This window comes from Papaver somniferum, chromosome 10 (genome assembly GCF_003573695.1).
Source record: "Papaver somniferum cultivar HN1 chromosome 10, ASM357369v1, whole genome shotgun sequence".
In the NCBI taxonomy this organism is placed as follows: Eukaryota; Viridiplantae; Streptophyta; class Magnoliopsida; order Ranunculales; family Papaveraceae; genus Papaver; species Papaver somniferum.
The window spans coordinates 24,312,598-24,328,150 of NC_039367.1; the positions used below are offsets into that span (position 1 = coordinate 24,312,598).

Below are 15,553 nucleotides of genomic sequence, written 5' to 3' on the forward strand. Positions count from 1 at the left end.
AAGAACGCGAAGAACATTGACCCTCGGTAGACAGTCGCAGAAAAGTGTCGTTGTTTAACAGCTGAAGAACATTAAGTTGTTCAGGGCAATCTTATTCTAGGGTTTTAAAATCAGCGACAAAGCAACAGTTTTTCTGTAACAGTTCCATTGTAACAGCTGTTTTGCAACACCAATACACTGTTGCAAACAGTCTGTGTTATTACTTTTCACTCTTTTAATCATCTTTTGAGCAACAAACACATATTTTGAGATCATGATTAATATGAGGAGCTAAACCCCATTGCTGAGGCGATAGAGGAAGCTATTTTTCCAACAAAAAGTGGTATATTCTATTTTATCTTTTTATTTGCAATAATTATATGATTATTTGCCTTGAAATATTATTGAATATGATTTTTATTTGAGTGATTGTGATTTATTTCGATGGAGTATGCTTAGTTTTAAGACTTTTGATGCTTCATACTTGGTATTTACAATTATTACTTTTGAAAATCTACTTGTTGCAATATTTTAGAATCAAATTAAACGATAAAATTGCATAAATATAAGTATTGGTTTAATCACTTTGAACTTAGAAAATAGTGGAATATTAGCCTCAGTGTTTCTTTTAGTATTGATATCATCTTTGATTGAGTTTGCTATAATTTTTAGTGAGTTTTCTATTTTAATATTAGGATTTAAGTCTAATTAATATCCTTCACAAGTCTGAGAATCGAACCACTTTTACCACTATCTACAAATCACATCAATTTTTGGCGCCGCCGACGCGGACTTGTTTTTAAGGTTTTAGATTTATTTTTTTTATTTTTGTCTTTTTTTATGTTTTTGGGTATTTATCTTGTGTCTACAGGTTCTGGATCATAAAGAAAATTGAGCCAAGGAGTTTGGTGATTTCATAAAGACTTGGAGCTAAAGATTAAAGCAAAAAGAACAGAAAAGAAGACAATTTTTTTTAGACAATTTTAGTTTAGGGTTTGTTTATTTTATTTAAAAAAACAAAATTGTATTAGGGTTTGTTATCTTTGTAAAATTTTTTTTTTGGACTTTTGGACATTATTTTTTTTTATTACCCTACGGAAGGGTACTGTAAATATAAATTGTTTGCAGAGAAGGAGGACAATTACGATATTGTCTCTGCACCTTGGGTTCGTACACTAGAAATCGGAGTCAGTGGCCCGAGTCGACTAGCCCCGATTCATCCCCCATATGGAACGGGAGGTAAAATTCTAAACACTCGCGAATCCCCTGTCAGCGAGTTACTGGACTCCTTCGTATGCATATATGTTGAGGACTGAATACGAACAATTATTTTTCTAGTAAAGGGCAAGGCTTGGCCATACAAGATAAGGGTTCAGATTTCATCACCGTTCTCTTCTTGCCCGCTTTAGGAACACGTAACATACGCGAGCCTAAGCCTAAAATTTTGACTAGAACGAGACTGATAGGGTAACGAGCTTAACAGGAAATTCATTCGAAAAATATTGGTTACTCTTTTAAGCATACTTCGAAGTTCTTGACGGTTTCTGTAAGTTGAATGCGTGACTGCGGCGCCTTGTAATACCGGTGAGTCCTTGGGTATCAAAGCTCCACCGAGCTTCCCTCGCCTCTATTCAACTTACGTTAACTCGGATTGATTCCAGAGGGGTTTTCTTAAATTGTAACGAATTCCCGTTTGAAGGATTAGAAGAAGCTGGTCTAGAAACATCTAAGTGAAGCCATCATGCTTTTTGTTTGCTAGAAATCAATAGGTTTGATTTGGTTGAGTCGGCCTTGATCTGTGTTTGCTTACCCTTCCAATTTAGAAAATTCTATTGTATGCCTGAACGTAAAAGAGACGCACTAGGTAGATTTGTTAAAGAGAAACCTAGTAGTTCGAAGCGTCTCAATTACCTTAATCTAGAAAGTCCGGCTTTTGAAGAGTCTGTTTTTGAACGTTCTTTGACTGAGGAGAGAATCCATGTTGCTCCGATAGCGCCAGAAATGACAACTTTGAAAGCTTTGTTGGATCCAACTAGGACTACCCGTCCTTCGTGTATTAAGTTAGCTGAAACGGAGGCACCCTATGAACTGAAACCTGGGACCTTACAGATGCTCCCAATCTTTTTAGGGAAAGAAAATGAAAACCCTTATTACCATGTTAGGGATTTTGAGGAAATTTGAAGTTTTCTAAGAATTAGAGGCTTAGATGATGATGCTTTGAAACCTAGGTTATTCCCATTTTCCCTGAAAGATAAGGCCAACTCGTGGCTGTATAGTTTGGACTCCGAGTTAATTGAGACATATGAACAACTTACATCTGCCTTTTTCAATAAGTTTTTCCCTAGGCACAAAACATCGTCTATTAGGACGCAAATATGCACATTTTCACAACAAGAGGGAGAATCTTTATATAGGTATTTGGAAAGGTTCAATGATTTATTATCCCAGTGTCCTCATCATGGTTTAGAAAAGGTTAGGCTAGTTCAGATCCTTTATGAGGGTTTAGATTATTCCACAACGACCATGGTTGAGTCTCTATGTACTGGTGGATTTGAAAACCAAACTGTTGATATGGCGATGAAATTTTTTAATGAAATCGCCGAAAAAACCCAGCAATGGGAAAATAGTAGGGCACCCCAGAAAACAATTCTTTTAAGTAGAGGAAACGTTAATAGGGTAGAAGGAGGCTATGAATCAGATGCCAAAATTGCTGCTATAGCAAAAAGGTTAGAAGCCTTAGAAGTGGGCCAGACTAGTGGTAGAGTGGAGCCTTTTTGGGAAGGCCAGAATATTGAAGAGCAGGCCAATGCTCTTTATAATAACACTAGATTTGATAACCGTCAAAAGATTGACCCATATTCAGAAATCTATAATCCTGGTTGGAGAAACCATCCGAACCTTTCATGGTCTAAGGGCCAAAGTCAAGGTCAGTTTAGTAATTCTAATGCTCCCCCAGGTTTTGGCTATACTAAGAATCCTTCAGGACTAGCTCAGTTTCAGAATCAGTCAGATAAGAAAATCCTAAGTTTAGAGGAATCTCTCGCCTTGTTAACTCAGCAAACTGCAAAATTCCAGTTATCCGTAGAACAGAGTCTACAAGCTGGTAACATGATAGGACAAGAAAATAGTCAGGCTATTTCCGAGTTAAAAACCCAGGTTGGTCTGATAAGTGATTCTTTGAGAGAAAAAGGTAAGTTTCCTAGTCAAACACAACCCAACCCTAGAGGAGTTCATGAATTAGGTGCAAAAACATCGAATCAATTGAATGTTGTTAGAACCCTTAGAAGTAGTAGAGTTGTAGACAATAAGGTAACCATGCCCGATAGTGAACATATTGTAGTTCACCCCTCAGGATCTCACCTCTCAGGACCAGTAGCTGAAGAGAATGATAAAGTTTCTAATGATGTGAATTCGGTTCCTGAAAGGTCTGATTTTAGGCCTAGAGCCCCATTTCCTCAGCTATTAGTACCAACAAAGAAGGAATCGAACTTTAATGACATAGTGGAGGTTTTTAAGCAAGTCACCATAAACCTTCCCTTATTAGATGCAATTAGGAAAATTCCTGCTTATTCCAAGTTCCTTAAGGATATGTGTACGCGGAAGCGAATACTTAACGTCCATAAGAAAGAATTTTTAGCTAGTCACGTAAGTTCAATCATTCAGAACACCACAACTCCAAAGTACAAAGACCCAGGTTCTCCTACCATTGCTTGCACAATAGGTAACTTCCAGGTAGAAAAAGATTTACTTGACATAGGAGCCAGTGTGAACTTACTGCCATTCCATGTATACTTACAGCTAGGACTTGGTGAAATGAAACCTACTCAGATGATACTGTAGTTAGCTGATAGGTTTGTTAAAATCCCTCGAGGTGTTATCGAGGATGTTCTTATTGAGGTCGACAAGTTTATTTATCCAGTGGATTTTGTGGTCCTAGATACCCAACCGGTCCCTGACCCAGAAAACCAGATACCTGTGATTTTAGGTTGCCCATTTTTAGCTACGTCTAATGCGATCATTAACTGTCGAAATGGTGTGATGAGTTTATCTTTTGGTAATATGACTATGGAGATGAACATTTTTAATGTCAGTAAGCAACCTCATGAGCTAGATGACACATGTGTTGAGGAGGTGAACATGATAGAAGCCTTAGTTCAGGAGTCATTACCAAACATCTTGTCTGAAGACCCATTAGAAAGTTGTCTATCCCATTTTGGTTTAGATTTTGACGACGATAGCACTATTGAACAGGTGAATGCTCTATTAGATTCTACCCTTGTATTAGACACTGATAGATGGAAAGCTAGGTTCGAACCGTTACCAGTTTCTAAGACTACCCTAATTCCTTCTTTAGAAGTGCCCCCAAAGTTGGACCTTAAACCACTACCCGATACTCTAAAGTATGTGTTTTTAAGCCCATCAGAGACTTTACCTGTGATTGAAGCTTCCGATTTGGATAGTGATCAGGAAAGTAGGCTAGTAAATATACTTCAAGACAATAAGAAAGCTTTAGGGTGGACTATAACAGACATTAAGGGTATAGGTCCTACTGTGTGTATGCATCAGATTCATTTAGAGGAAGACTCCAAACCTTCTAGGGAGATGCAACGTCGACTGAACCCTAACATGAAAGAGGTAGTTCGAAAAGAGGTGCTTAAGTTGTTAGATGCGGGTATTATTTACCCAATTTCAGACAGTAAGTGGGTCAGCCCTGTTCAGGTTGTCCCCAAGAAATCAGGTATCACCGTAGTCCAGAATGATAATAATGAATTAATCCCAACCCGAGTGACCACGAGATGGCGTGTGTGTATTGACTATAGGAAATTGAACAAGGTCACAAGGAAGGATCACTTTCCCCTTTCTTTTATCGACCAAATGCTAGAGCGATTAGCTGGACATAGTCACTATTGCTTCTTAGATGGCTACTCCAGTTATAATCAGATCGTTATTGCCCCAGAAGACCAAGAGAAAACCACCTTTACCCGTCCCTTTGGTACCTTTGCGTATAGACGCATGCCTTTCGGGCTATGTAATGCCCCTGCAACTTTTCAACATTGTATGATGAGCATATTTTTTGATATGGTAGAACGGTTCTTAGAGGTCTTTATGATTTTTCAGTGTTTGGTTCATCTTTCGATGAGTGCTTGCATCATTTGACATTAGTGTTGACTAGTTGTAAGGAAAAAAATTTTAGTGCTTAATTGGGAAAAATGCCATTTCATGGTCAAATCAGGAATTGTATTAGGGCACATCGTCTCTTCAAAGGGTATAGAGGTAGACAAAGCCAAAGTTGACCTTATTAAGACTTTACAGGTCCCAAAAACCGTAAAAGATATTAGGTCATTCCTAGGGCATGCAGGTTTTTACCGTCGATTCATTAAGGATTTTAGCTTGATTTCTAGACCTCTTTGCAATTTGCTTGCAAAAGATGTTAAGTTTGTCTTTGATGATACTTGTTTAGAGGATTTTGAGAAGCTTAAAACTTTACTCACTACTGCCCCGATAGTCCAGGCACCTAACTGGAACCTACCCTTTGAGATTATGTGTGATTCTTCAGATTATGTTATAGGCGTCGTTTTAGGACAACGAGAAAACAAATTACTTCATATGATTTATTATGCTAGAAAAACTCTGAATGATGCCCAAATGAACTACACAATTACCTATAAGGAACTTTTATCCATCGTGTTTGCCTTGGATAAGTTTAGGTCTTACCTATTAGGTTCTAAGATCATAATCTATACAGATCATGCTGCTTTGAAATACCTTTTATCTAAGAAGGATACCAAACCTAGATTGATTAGATGGATCCTATTGTTACAGGAATTTTCCCCAGACATTAGAGACAAAAAGGGTGCATAAAATGTAGTAGCAGATCACTTGTCTAGGCTAGTTATTAGTTCCCCTAGTGATTCCCTTCCTATAAGGGATAGCTTTCCTGATGATTTGTTCTCTGTTTCCCAATCACCTTGGTATGCAAATATAGTGAATTATATTGTTACTATTCGAACCCCTCAACATTGGGGTAAGCAAGATCGTTCTAGGTTTTTAGCCAAGTTAAACATTTCTTTTGGGACGATCCTTATCTGTTTAAGTATTGTCCGGACCAGATTATTAGGAGATGTGTATCTGAGAGTGACCAGTCTAGTATTATCTCCTTTTGTCATGAACATGCATGTGGGGGTCATTTTAGTGCTAAGAAGACTGATGCTAAGATTTTGCAGTGTGGATTTTACTGGCCTTCGTTGTTTAAAGATTCCCATAGTCATTGTGTTTCTTGTGAGCGCTGCCAGAAGTTAGGAACCATTTCCCGTAGAAATATGATGCCTTTGAACCCTATTTTAGTGATTGAGGTCTTTGATGTGTGGGGCATTGATTTTATGAGTCCATTTCCTATTTTTTTTGGTTATCTTTACATACTTGTCGCTGTAGACTATGTGTCTAAGTGGGTGGAGGCGGTTTCGTGTAGAACGAATGACCACAGGGTCGTAGTCCAGTTTTTGAAAGAGAATATACATACACGTTTTGGTACGCCGCGAGCTATAATTAGTGATGGAGGTTCACACTTTTGTAATAGACCGCTTTCTCTTTTAATGAAACAATACGGTATTACCCATAAAGTAGCAACCCCATATCACCCTCAGACTAGTGGTCAGGTAGAGGTTTCCAATAGGGAAATTAAACATATTCTAGAGAAAACAGTTAATCCAAATAGGAAAGACTGGTCGTCGAGGCTTACTGATGCCTTATGGGCTTACTGTACTGCGTTTAAGACACCCATTGGAATGTCACCTTATCGTTTAGTGTTTGGAAAGGCATGTCACCTGCTTTTTGAGTTAGAGCATCGAGCCTATTGGGATATTAAGAACTTAAACTTTTCACTTGATAAGGCAGGAGCTCAAAGAAATCTCCAGCTCAATGAGTTGGACGAGATTCGTAGAGATGCATACGATAGTGCTAAGGAGTATAAGAACAAAATGAAACTTGTGCATGATAGGAATATTTTACCAAAGTCATTTTCTCCAGGTCAAAAAGTTCTTCTGTATGACACTCGTTTGCATCTATTCCCCGGGAAGTTGCGCTCTCGGTGGACCGGTCCTTTTGTGGTCCGTACTGTTTTTCCCTCATGGCGTTGTTGAGATTGAGACACCAGATGGTAGTAGTTCTTCGAAGGTTAACGGTCAGCGATTGAAGCCCTTTTTAGAGCCTTTTCCTACAGGTGATGTTGAGGAGGTCCCTCTGGAGGACCCTGTTTACCTTGATTGACCATCGAGGCGATTTTGTATGTTGTATAATATTTTTGTAGGTTCTTGGTTACACTTCACCCAGGTACTATCTTTCCGACTTCTGTCTTTACTATTTCCTCATGTTACTTATATTTTTGGTACTTTTCTTTGATTAGAAACATTGAGGACAATGTTAGATTTAAGTTTGGGGGTGGGGTAGAACTTTTTGTTATCTTTTCGTTGCTATAATTAAACTCCAGAGCCTAGAAATTTATCCCTATTAAGGATGGCACTAACCAATCTAAGTGGATGGAAGCATTTTGGTTGTAGGAGTTGAGGAACCAATCTGACTAGATGGCAACGTCTAAAGAGTCTATTCATAAAAGCACAGAGCTCAGGTGTTAGAAATAACATGATAGTTTCACCATATCTCGTTGAGTCCTTTTCACTTCTGTTTTTATTTTGTTTTGTTTTTAAACTATGTTTCTCTAAATGATTAGGTGGGGCTCACGATTCAAGTTGTTACCAATGCTAGGGTGAATTAGAGTGATTGAGATACCAAAAAAAAAAAGAGACCAGACCATCAGACCAACTGGAATAAATTCAATAAAGTCGACCACTGGAACCCTTGTATATGCCAATTGTGTTGACCTAGAGTTAGGATTATCAATCACTGGTTCCCTTGTATATGCCAGTGTGTTGATATTAGTCATACTAGTATCTCAGTCCATTAGTATAGGTTCATTTTGGCGGAGGCCTTCAGACAGATATGAGAAACACCATTCACCTAGTAAATATCAAAACCATCCATGTTTTTCTATATCCATCTTCTTGATCTATCCATGTGATTAGTTTTGACTCCGGATATTGATGTCCATAGTGCGACTATTGATGAGTGCTAAAAAGTGCATATTTCTATATATTTTTCTTGGCATTTAACTCATCTTTTGTGCATTAATTCTACATTTTATCCCATATTCTGTATTTTCATTGTTTTCAAGAATAAATACTTTTCTTAATTAATTTTGCATTTTTAGGTACTAAATAGAGCCTAGTTAACTCACCGAGCGAAAAGAACAAAGAAACGGCAAAGACTCCCGCAGAAAGGCAGCGAAGAATGATGTTTGCAAGAGCCGGATCAACTGGAAGTGGGCTTGAAGAGGAAGAATTGTCCTTAAAGAATATATGGGCTTGGCATACCCAAGGCCCAAAACCCTCACCCAAACCCATTTCCAATATCCATACAGGTCTCCTTCGCCAGCCGTCAGATTGGATCACATCTGAATCCAATGGTCGCAGCATCGCCAGTACATCAAAGTCTGAAGCTCCTGTCTAACACTACAGCACCTAACTCCATCTTGAGCCGTCAGTTTCGTTGTATTAGAAATCCGACGGTCGATACCAGTCTCTTCACTTGTAGCCGTTAGATCAATCTATCATTTACGCATCCCACGGCTCAGCTTTGCGAAGCATCGAAACTTGATGAAACCGCTCAACACCCTAATACCCAATTCTATACCCATTATCCAAACATGCCTTAACCCTAAAACTATCGATCCAAACTTTCTTCTTCCATCTTCTTCACCCATTCCCTCCCATGCCGTCGCTTCTAATACCACCAACTCCGTCTGCACCTTCCATACCGCCACCACCTTCATCATATCACTCTAACAACCAACACCCATCACTCTATCTACCTATTACATCAACCTCTCGATCTTTTTCTCTCTGAAACCCTAGTTTTAGGGGTTGATGAAATAGGTTAGGTTAAAGATGAAATTGGAAGCAACATGAGATGTAGGAGACGCACAAGAGGGATGGGTCGAAATCAAATTTCAGAGAGTTGGTATGATTTAATTTCGATTTAGGTGAAACCCTAATTTTTGGGGATTTTGATATTTTTATGTTGCAACTATTAGGGATGTGTGGGTGTTGTAGAAGGGATGCCTGGATTAGCCAGAGCATCAATAGGAATAGTTTAGGTTTTATTTTGTAATTTACATTTCCATGAACTGTTAGTTTTAGGGTTTGTCAATCTTTCAGTTCCACAATTTTCAATTCAAATGCACTGTTAAATATTTATTGTTCAGAACTCCAACATGTTTTGAATGTGATTGTGTGATTGTTACAATTTTCATTAAGCTCATGTTCATGTTATGTTCTTATGTTAGCATCAGTAGGATAGTTTTATACATTGTTGTCTGACAAACAACATGTTTAAGAACTTCATCATGTTTTAATTCTACTACTAAGGCAGAGATGAAACTCTAGATAAATATAAACCTATTGTATGAGCACTTGTTCTCCATGACAGTTTGATGACAAGCATGTTTTAATTTCCGAAAAGGCTATATGAACTGAATGTAGTATAATCTTAGATTGCTTGTACCTTAGAAAGACAAGTAATGCTAGGGGATTGACATATGATAACTGAGATTAAGGCATCGCTGTGATAGGAGAAGACTAGTATATCATCTTAGAGAATTATATGCAGCTAGGGGTGGAATTGAAGCCTTAGTTCTCACCTTATCCCTTAGCTTCCATCACTGCCCTTGGCTCACAGCCTTGGTTTGTTTGTCTTTGTTTCACTGTTCTTATTCACTGCCACTGATTTTTCTTGTTAACTGTCACTTGCTTCATTACTTCAATTCACACCCAAGTCTCTGTGGTTCAACCCTGCCTTGCACACTCACTACAACAGACCCTGTGCATTTGCAGGTATCATTTCTGTGACTCTTTTAGAGAGCCACCAAGTTTTTGGCGCCGTTGCCGGGGACTGGTGTTGTGTAGTTGAAAAGAAAAAGAAAAAAAAATTTGCTCTTGCTTTTCTGTTTTCAACCTGCTGTAACTTAGCTGCTTTAGCTGCAACTTTGTAACTTAGTCTGTAATTTCTGCATCATCTGCATCTGCATAACCTTGCATCTGCATCATTAGCATATTTCATTGCATGCCTGCATCTTCTCCATATCTGCATCTTAGCTGTACTTGCATTTATCTTTTAGCTTTTTCTCTTGCTGTTCATTTGCATCATTGCATCACTGCATATGCATTCCATTCACTGCATCTGCACCCCCATCTGCATCTGTAGCTGCATATTTTCTGTCAAGCATCTTGGCCTTGCCAACTACAGCTGCAAACTGCACTGCTTTATGCAGTTTTCCTTTTTTTTTCCCTGCCTTTTCTGTATACTGATCACACACAATGAGTGTCAGGTAGTTGGTGCTGCTGCTGTTTGTCTTCTGTTGCTGTGGAGTTGCTGCTGCTGTAGCTGAGCCTCTGGTGCTCTTGCTGTTGTTGCTGCAGCTGTGCTGCTACTCTTTCTTCTTCTTCTTGTTGCTGCTGCACTGAACTACTTGCTGCTGGTGCTACTTGCTGCTGTGCTGTGGCTGAACTGATGCTGCTGCTGCTGTCAACTCCTGCTTTTGCTACAGCCAGCCTCTGGTGCTGCTGCTGTTTTCTGTGTTGCTGCTGTTGCTGTCTTGCTGCCTCCTACTGCTGCTGCTTCTTCTTCTTGTTGCTGTTGCTGATGAGCCTCTGGTACTCTTGCTGAACTTGTTGTTGCTGTGAACCAAGCCCAACTGGGCTGTGCAACTGCAATTACTGAGCAGCTGGGCTGTGCTAACTAGTAAGCCTAAACCCATCAGTAAACCCAATTTTTGGGCTTGTAATTTTAAGACTGAATGCTGGGCTTGTAGTTTAACTAAACTGTGGGCCTGTATTTAAGCTGAACTGTGGGCTTATTTTGTTTCTGAACTGTGGGTTTCAACCCTGAAATTTGAATTTCTGAACTCTGGGCTTGACCCAAATTAAAATTGGAAAAACAATTTTTAATCCCAACTGGGCCTCGAATTTTGGCTATTCTGTTAGCCCAAAACCAAACTGAAACTAAACTTCTGGGCTCCTGAACCCAAACAGTTGGACATCTTCTTTTTCAAAACCTTTTGCTGGGCTCAATTTAAACTGATTCGTTGGGCTTCACACTCATCTAGGCTTCATTTTGCACAGCAGTTGTGCGCTGTTTTCAAATTTCCTACTGGGCTGTGCATTCTCCCGCCAATGTGGGCTTGCTCCCAATTTTAAAACCAAACTTTTCTCCCTAAAAAAACCAAAAAGTTTCTTTCTCCCTAAAAACCAAAAATTTCTTTTCTTTCTCCCTAAAAACCAAAATTTTCTTTTCTTTCTCCCTAAAAACCCAAAAAGTTTCCTTCTCCCATAAAAACCAAAGTTTTCCAAATGTTTCCCTAAAAACCTAAATTTTTCTTTTTCCCATAAAAACCAAATGTTTTTCATTCCCGACAAAACCAAATGTTTCCCATCAAAACCAAATGTACGGTAGAATTTTCTTGTATATAATCCATTAGATAAAATTATTAAATCTTTTGTTTCTTTTGTACATATTCTGCTAATCCAATGTGACTCTTAACTGAAATATGCTGGATTTTTGCCTTGAATAACGGAGTTCTAATTTTGCTTTCGCCGTCAAATCGGGTATTCTCTTTCCTTTTTCTCTACTGAGCATAATCCTCTTCGTATGTTATAATTCTTTTCATATTTTGAAACATTGAGGACAATGTTTAGTTTAGGTTTGGGGGTATGGTATAGATACCACGATCACATGTTATAATTGAAAAAAGAACTCTTTCTTTTTGAAAAAAAGAAAAAATGAAAAATCAAAAGAAAAATATAAAATTGTAAAAAAACATAAAAATGGAGCTCATTTACCTTGAAATGTTGACTCTTGTGCATGTATGTAAACATAAGGATTCTTAGTCTAGATATTTAGGCACCCTGATTCTAGCACAATTCACATAGTGATAAGAAACTTGCACGTGCACGATCTACCAATACATGTATAGCCTCGATCTTCAAGGTGTTTGATAGGAAGTCACGATTGCCAATCACTTTAGAATACTGAACGAAACTTGACTAGCTTGTTCTTTGGTTGGTTGGGATAGAAGGTGGAGGTTAGTTAAGAAAAACAACCATCAAATTTAACTGGGTGCATCAAAAAGGGATACCTCTTGCTAAGAGTCATGTAATTTTTTTGTTTCCTTTTGTATATGTATCAAAAGTGTTACCATGTTAAAAAAAAGAAAAAAAAAAGAAAAAAAAAATAAAAAAAATAAAAAAATGATATATTTATTCAGAAAAAAATCAAAAAAGAAAAAGAAAAAAAAGAATCAAGTATTTATCAATTCCATCCTCTCTTGTTCCAAAAATAAAAGAGAGTAGTCAATGTAAATAAGAGTCACGTAAAGAGTCATCTTTTGTGTTTTTGTGTTATAAGCAAGGAAGGGTGTATGCCGCTGATGTACAACGCGAGTAATTGTGAAATACCTCAAACTCATTCACAATTCTCGTAAAGTCCGGACAGCTAGCTAGATTTCGACCTCGGTTCTTAGCCTGAGAAACTATCTCTTGGTGATTAGTAGTCATAACATCCGGTCTTTCTTTACACATGTGTAGATACACTTTACACTCTTATCACATGTCTTTATTTGTTATCAGTGCTAGGATTGTGCCTTTGATAGCTAGATTGACATATCCATTTTGCTGTGAGCTTAAACTGTCTTGCACATGTCACATTTCATGGAATCTGAGCTTATATTTTGTCCTAGAACTTTGTAGGTACGTTCTAAGCAAACCTTCACGAGACTTCACTCGTCCACTAAGGACACTTAGTGGTTTAAAAGGCTTAGTGCATACGCTAAATGCATTCGAGAGACCAGCGACAGTGGTATAGGTAGGATTTCCTTAGTTTTGTTTTACTTGAGGACAAGTAAAATTCAGGTTTGGGGGTATTTGATGAGTGCTAAAAAGTGCATATTTCTATATATTTTTCTTGGCATTTAACTCATCTTTTGTGCATTAATTATACATTTTATCCCATATTCTGTATTTTCATTGTTTTCAAGAATAAATACTTTTCTTAATTAATTTTGCTTTTTTAGGTACTAAATAAAGCCTGGTTAACTCACGGAGCGAAAAGAACAAAGAAACGGCAAAGACTCCCGCAGAAAGCCAGCGAAGAATGATGTTTGCAAGAGCCGGATCAACTGGAAGTGGGATTGAAGAGGAAGAATTGTCCTTAAAGAAGATATGGGATTGGCATACCCAAGGCCCAAAACCCTCACCCAAACCCATTTCCAATATCCATACAGGTCTCATTCGCCAGCCGTCAGATTGGATCACATCTGAATCCAATGGTCGCAGCATCGCCAGTACATCAAAGTCTGAAGCTCCTGTCTAACACTACAGCACCTAACTCCATCTTGAGCCGTCAGTTTCGTTGTATTAGAAATCCGACGGTCGATACCAGTCTCTTCACTTGTAGCCGGTAGATCAATCTATCATTTCCGCATCCCACGGCTTAGCTTTGCGAATCATCGAGACTTGATGCAACCGCTCAACACCCTAATACCTAATTCCATACCCATTAGCCAAACATGCCTTAACCCTAAAACTATCGATCCAAACTTTCTTCTTCCATCTTCTTCACCCATTCCCTCCCATGCCGTCGCTGCCAATACCACCAACTCCGTCTGCACCTTCCATACCGCCACCACCTTCATCATATCACTCTAACAACCAACACCCATCACTCTATCTACCTATTACATCAACCTCTCGATATTTTTCTCTCTGAAACCCTAATTTTAGGGGTTGATGAAATAGGTTAGGTTAAAGATGAAATTGGAAGCAACAGGAGATGTAGGAGACGCACAAGAGGGATGGGTCGAAATCAAAATCAAATTTCAGAGAGTTGGTATGATTTAATTTCGATTTAGGTGAAACCCTAATTTTGGGGATTTTGATATTTTTATGTTGCAACTATAAATAGGGATGTGTGGGTGTTGTAGAAGGGATGCCTGGATTAGCCAGAGCATCAATAGGAATAGTTTAGGTTTTATTTTGTAATTTACATTTCCATGAACTGTTAGTTTTAGGGTTTGTCAATCTTTCAGTTCCACAATTTTCAATTCAAATGCACTGTTAAATATTTTTTGTTCAGAACTCCAACATGTTTTGAATGTGATTGTGTGATTGTTACAATTTTCATTAAGCTCATGTTCATGTTATGTTCTTATGTTAGCATCAGTAGGATAGTTTTATATATCGTTGTCTGACAAACAACATGTTTAAGAACTTCATCATGTTTTAATTCTACTACTAAGGCAGAGATGAAACTCTAGATAAATATAACCCTATTGTATGAGCACTTCTTCTCCATGACAGTTTGATGACAAGCATGTTTTAATTTCCGAAAAGGCTATATGAACTGAATGTAGTATAATCTTAGATTGCTTGTACCTTATAAAGACAAGTAATGCTAGGGGATTGACATATGATAGCTGAGATTAAGGCATCGCTGTGATAGAAGAAGACTAGTATATCATCTTAGAGAATTATATGCAGCTAGGGGTGGAATCGAAGCCTTAGTTCTCACCTTATCCCTTAGCTTCCATCACTGCCCTTGGCTCACAACCTTGGTTTGTTTGTCTTTGTTTCACTGTTCTTATTCACTGCCACTGATTTTTCTTGTTAACTGTCACTTGCTTCATTACTTCAATTCACACCCAAGTCTCTGTGGTTCGACCCTGCCTTGCACACTCACTACAACAGACCCTGTGCACTTGCAGGTATCATTTCTGTGACTCTATTAGAGATCCACCAACTATCTGAGTAGAGCTCTGTCACTTCATATGAATTTTAGTATGCTTAAGTGCAAACTCGTATACAAAAATTGGAATTTCGCATCAGGGTACTTCCTCCTGTAGTCAATAAGTATGCCAACCAAGGAGATTCTATAGTGCCTTCCATGATTCTGTGTATATAGATAGGGTCTGGAGTAAAAAGGTTTTGTGGGTATACCTCTGGTAAGCCCTCCGGAGACAACACTCCGCCACTAGGGACACCTAGGGGTTTAAAGGCTTATTGCATACGCTAAATGCAATCGACGATGCCTGCGACAGTGAGTTAGGATTTTATTTCTATTTTATTTTTGCTCGAGGACTAACAAATAATAGGTTTGTGGGTATTTGATAGACACATTTTTGTGTCCGATTTGTCTCGATTCTATATATTGTTAGGGCTCATTTTTGTACTTATTATGGTGTTTTATTTATTTGTAGGTATTTTTGGCTAATAAACATTTTTGAAAAAAATTGGCTCGAAAAGTTGTTGGAAAGCACCCGCAGGACATTCGCTATTCATACTCTCACTTTGGATAAGGGGTAACCTAATTACTAAGGGGCATCCCATTTCCAGGCAGTTGCTAATCGCACCCCTACTCTGGATAAAGGGCAACCATCTTCAACATTCAAAAAAAGGATTTTGGCGGGGGGGGG

At 38.3% G+C, this 15,553-nt stretch overlaps 1 pseudogene; it reads right to left on the reverse strand.

The window, feature by feature from the left end:
• Positions 1–2,344: 2,344 nt before the first annotated feature.
• Positions 2,345–2,444, reverse strand: LOC113319766 (annotated as a pseudogene).
• Positions 2,445–15,553: the final 13,109 nt, after the last annotated feature.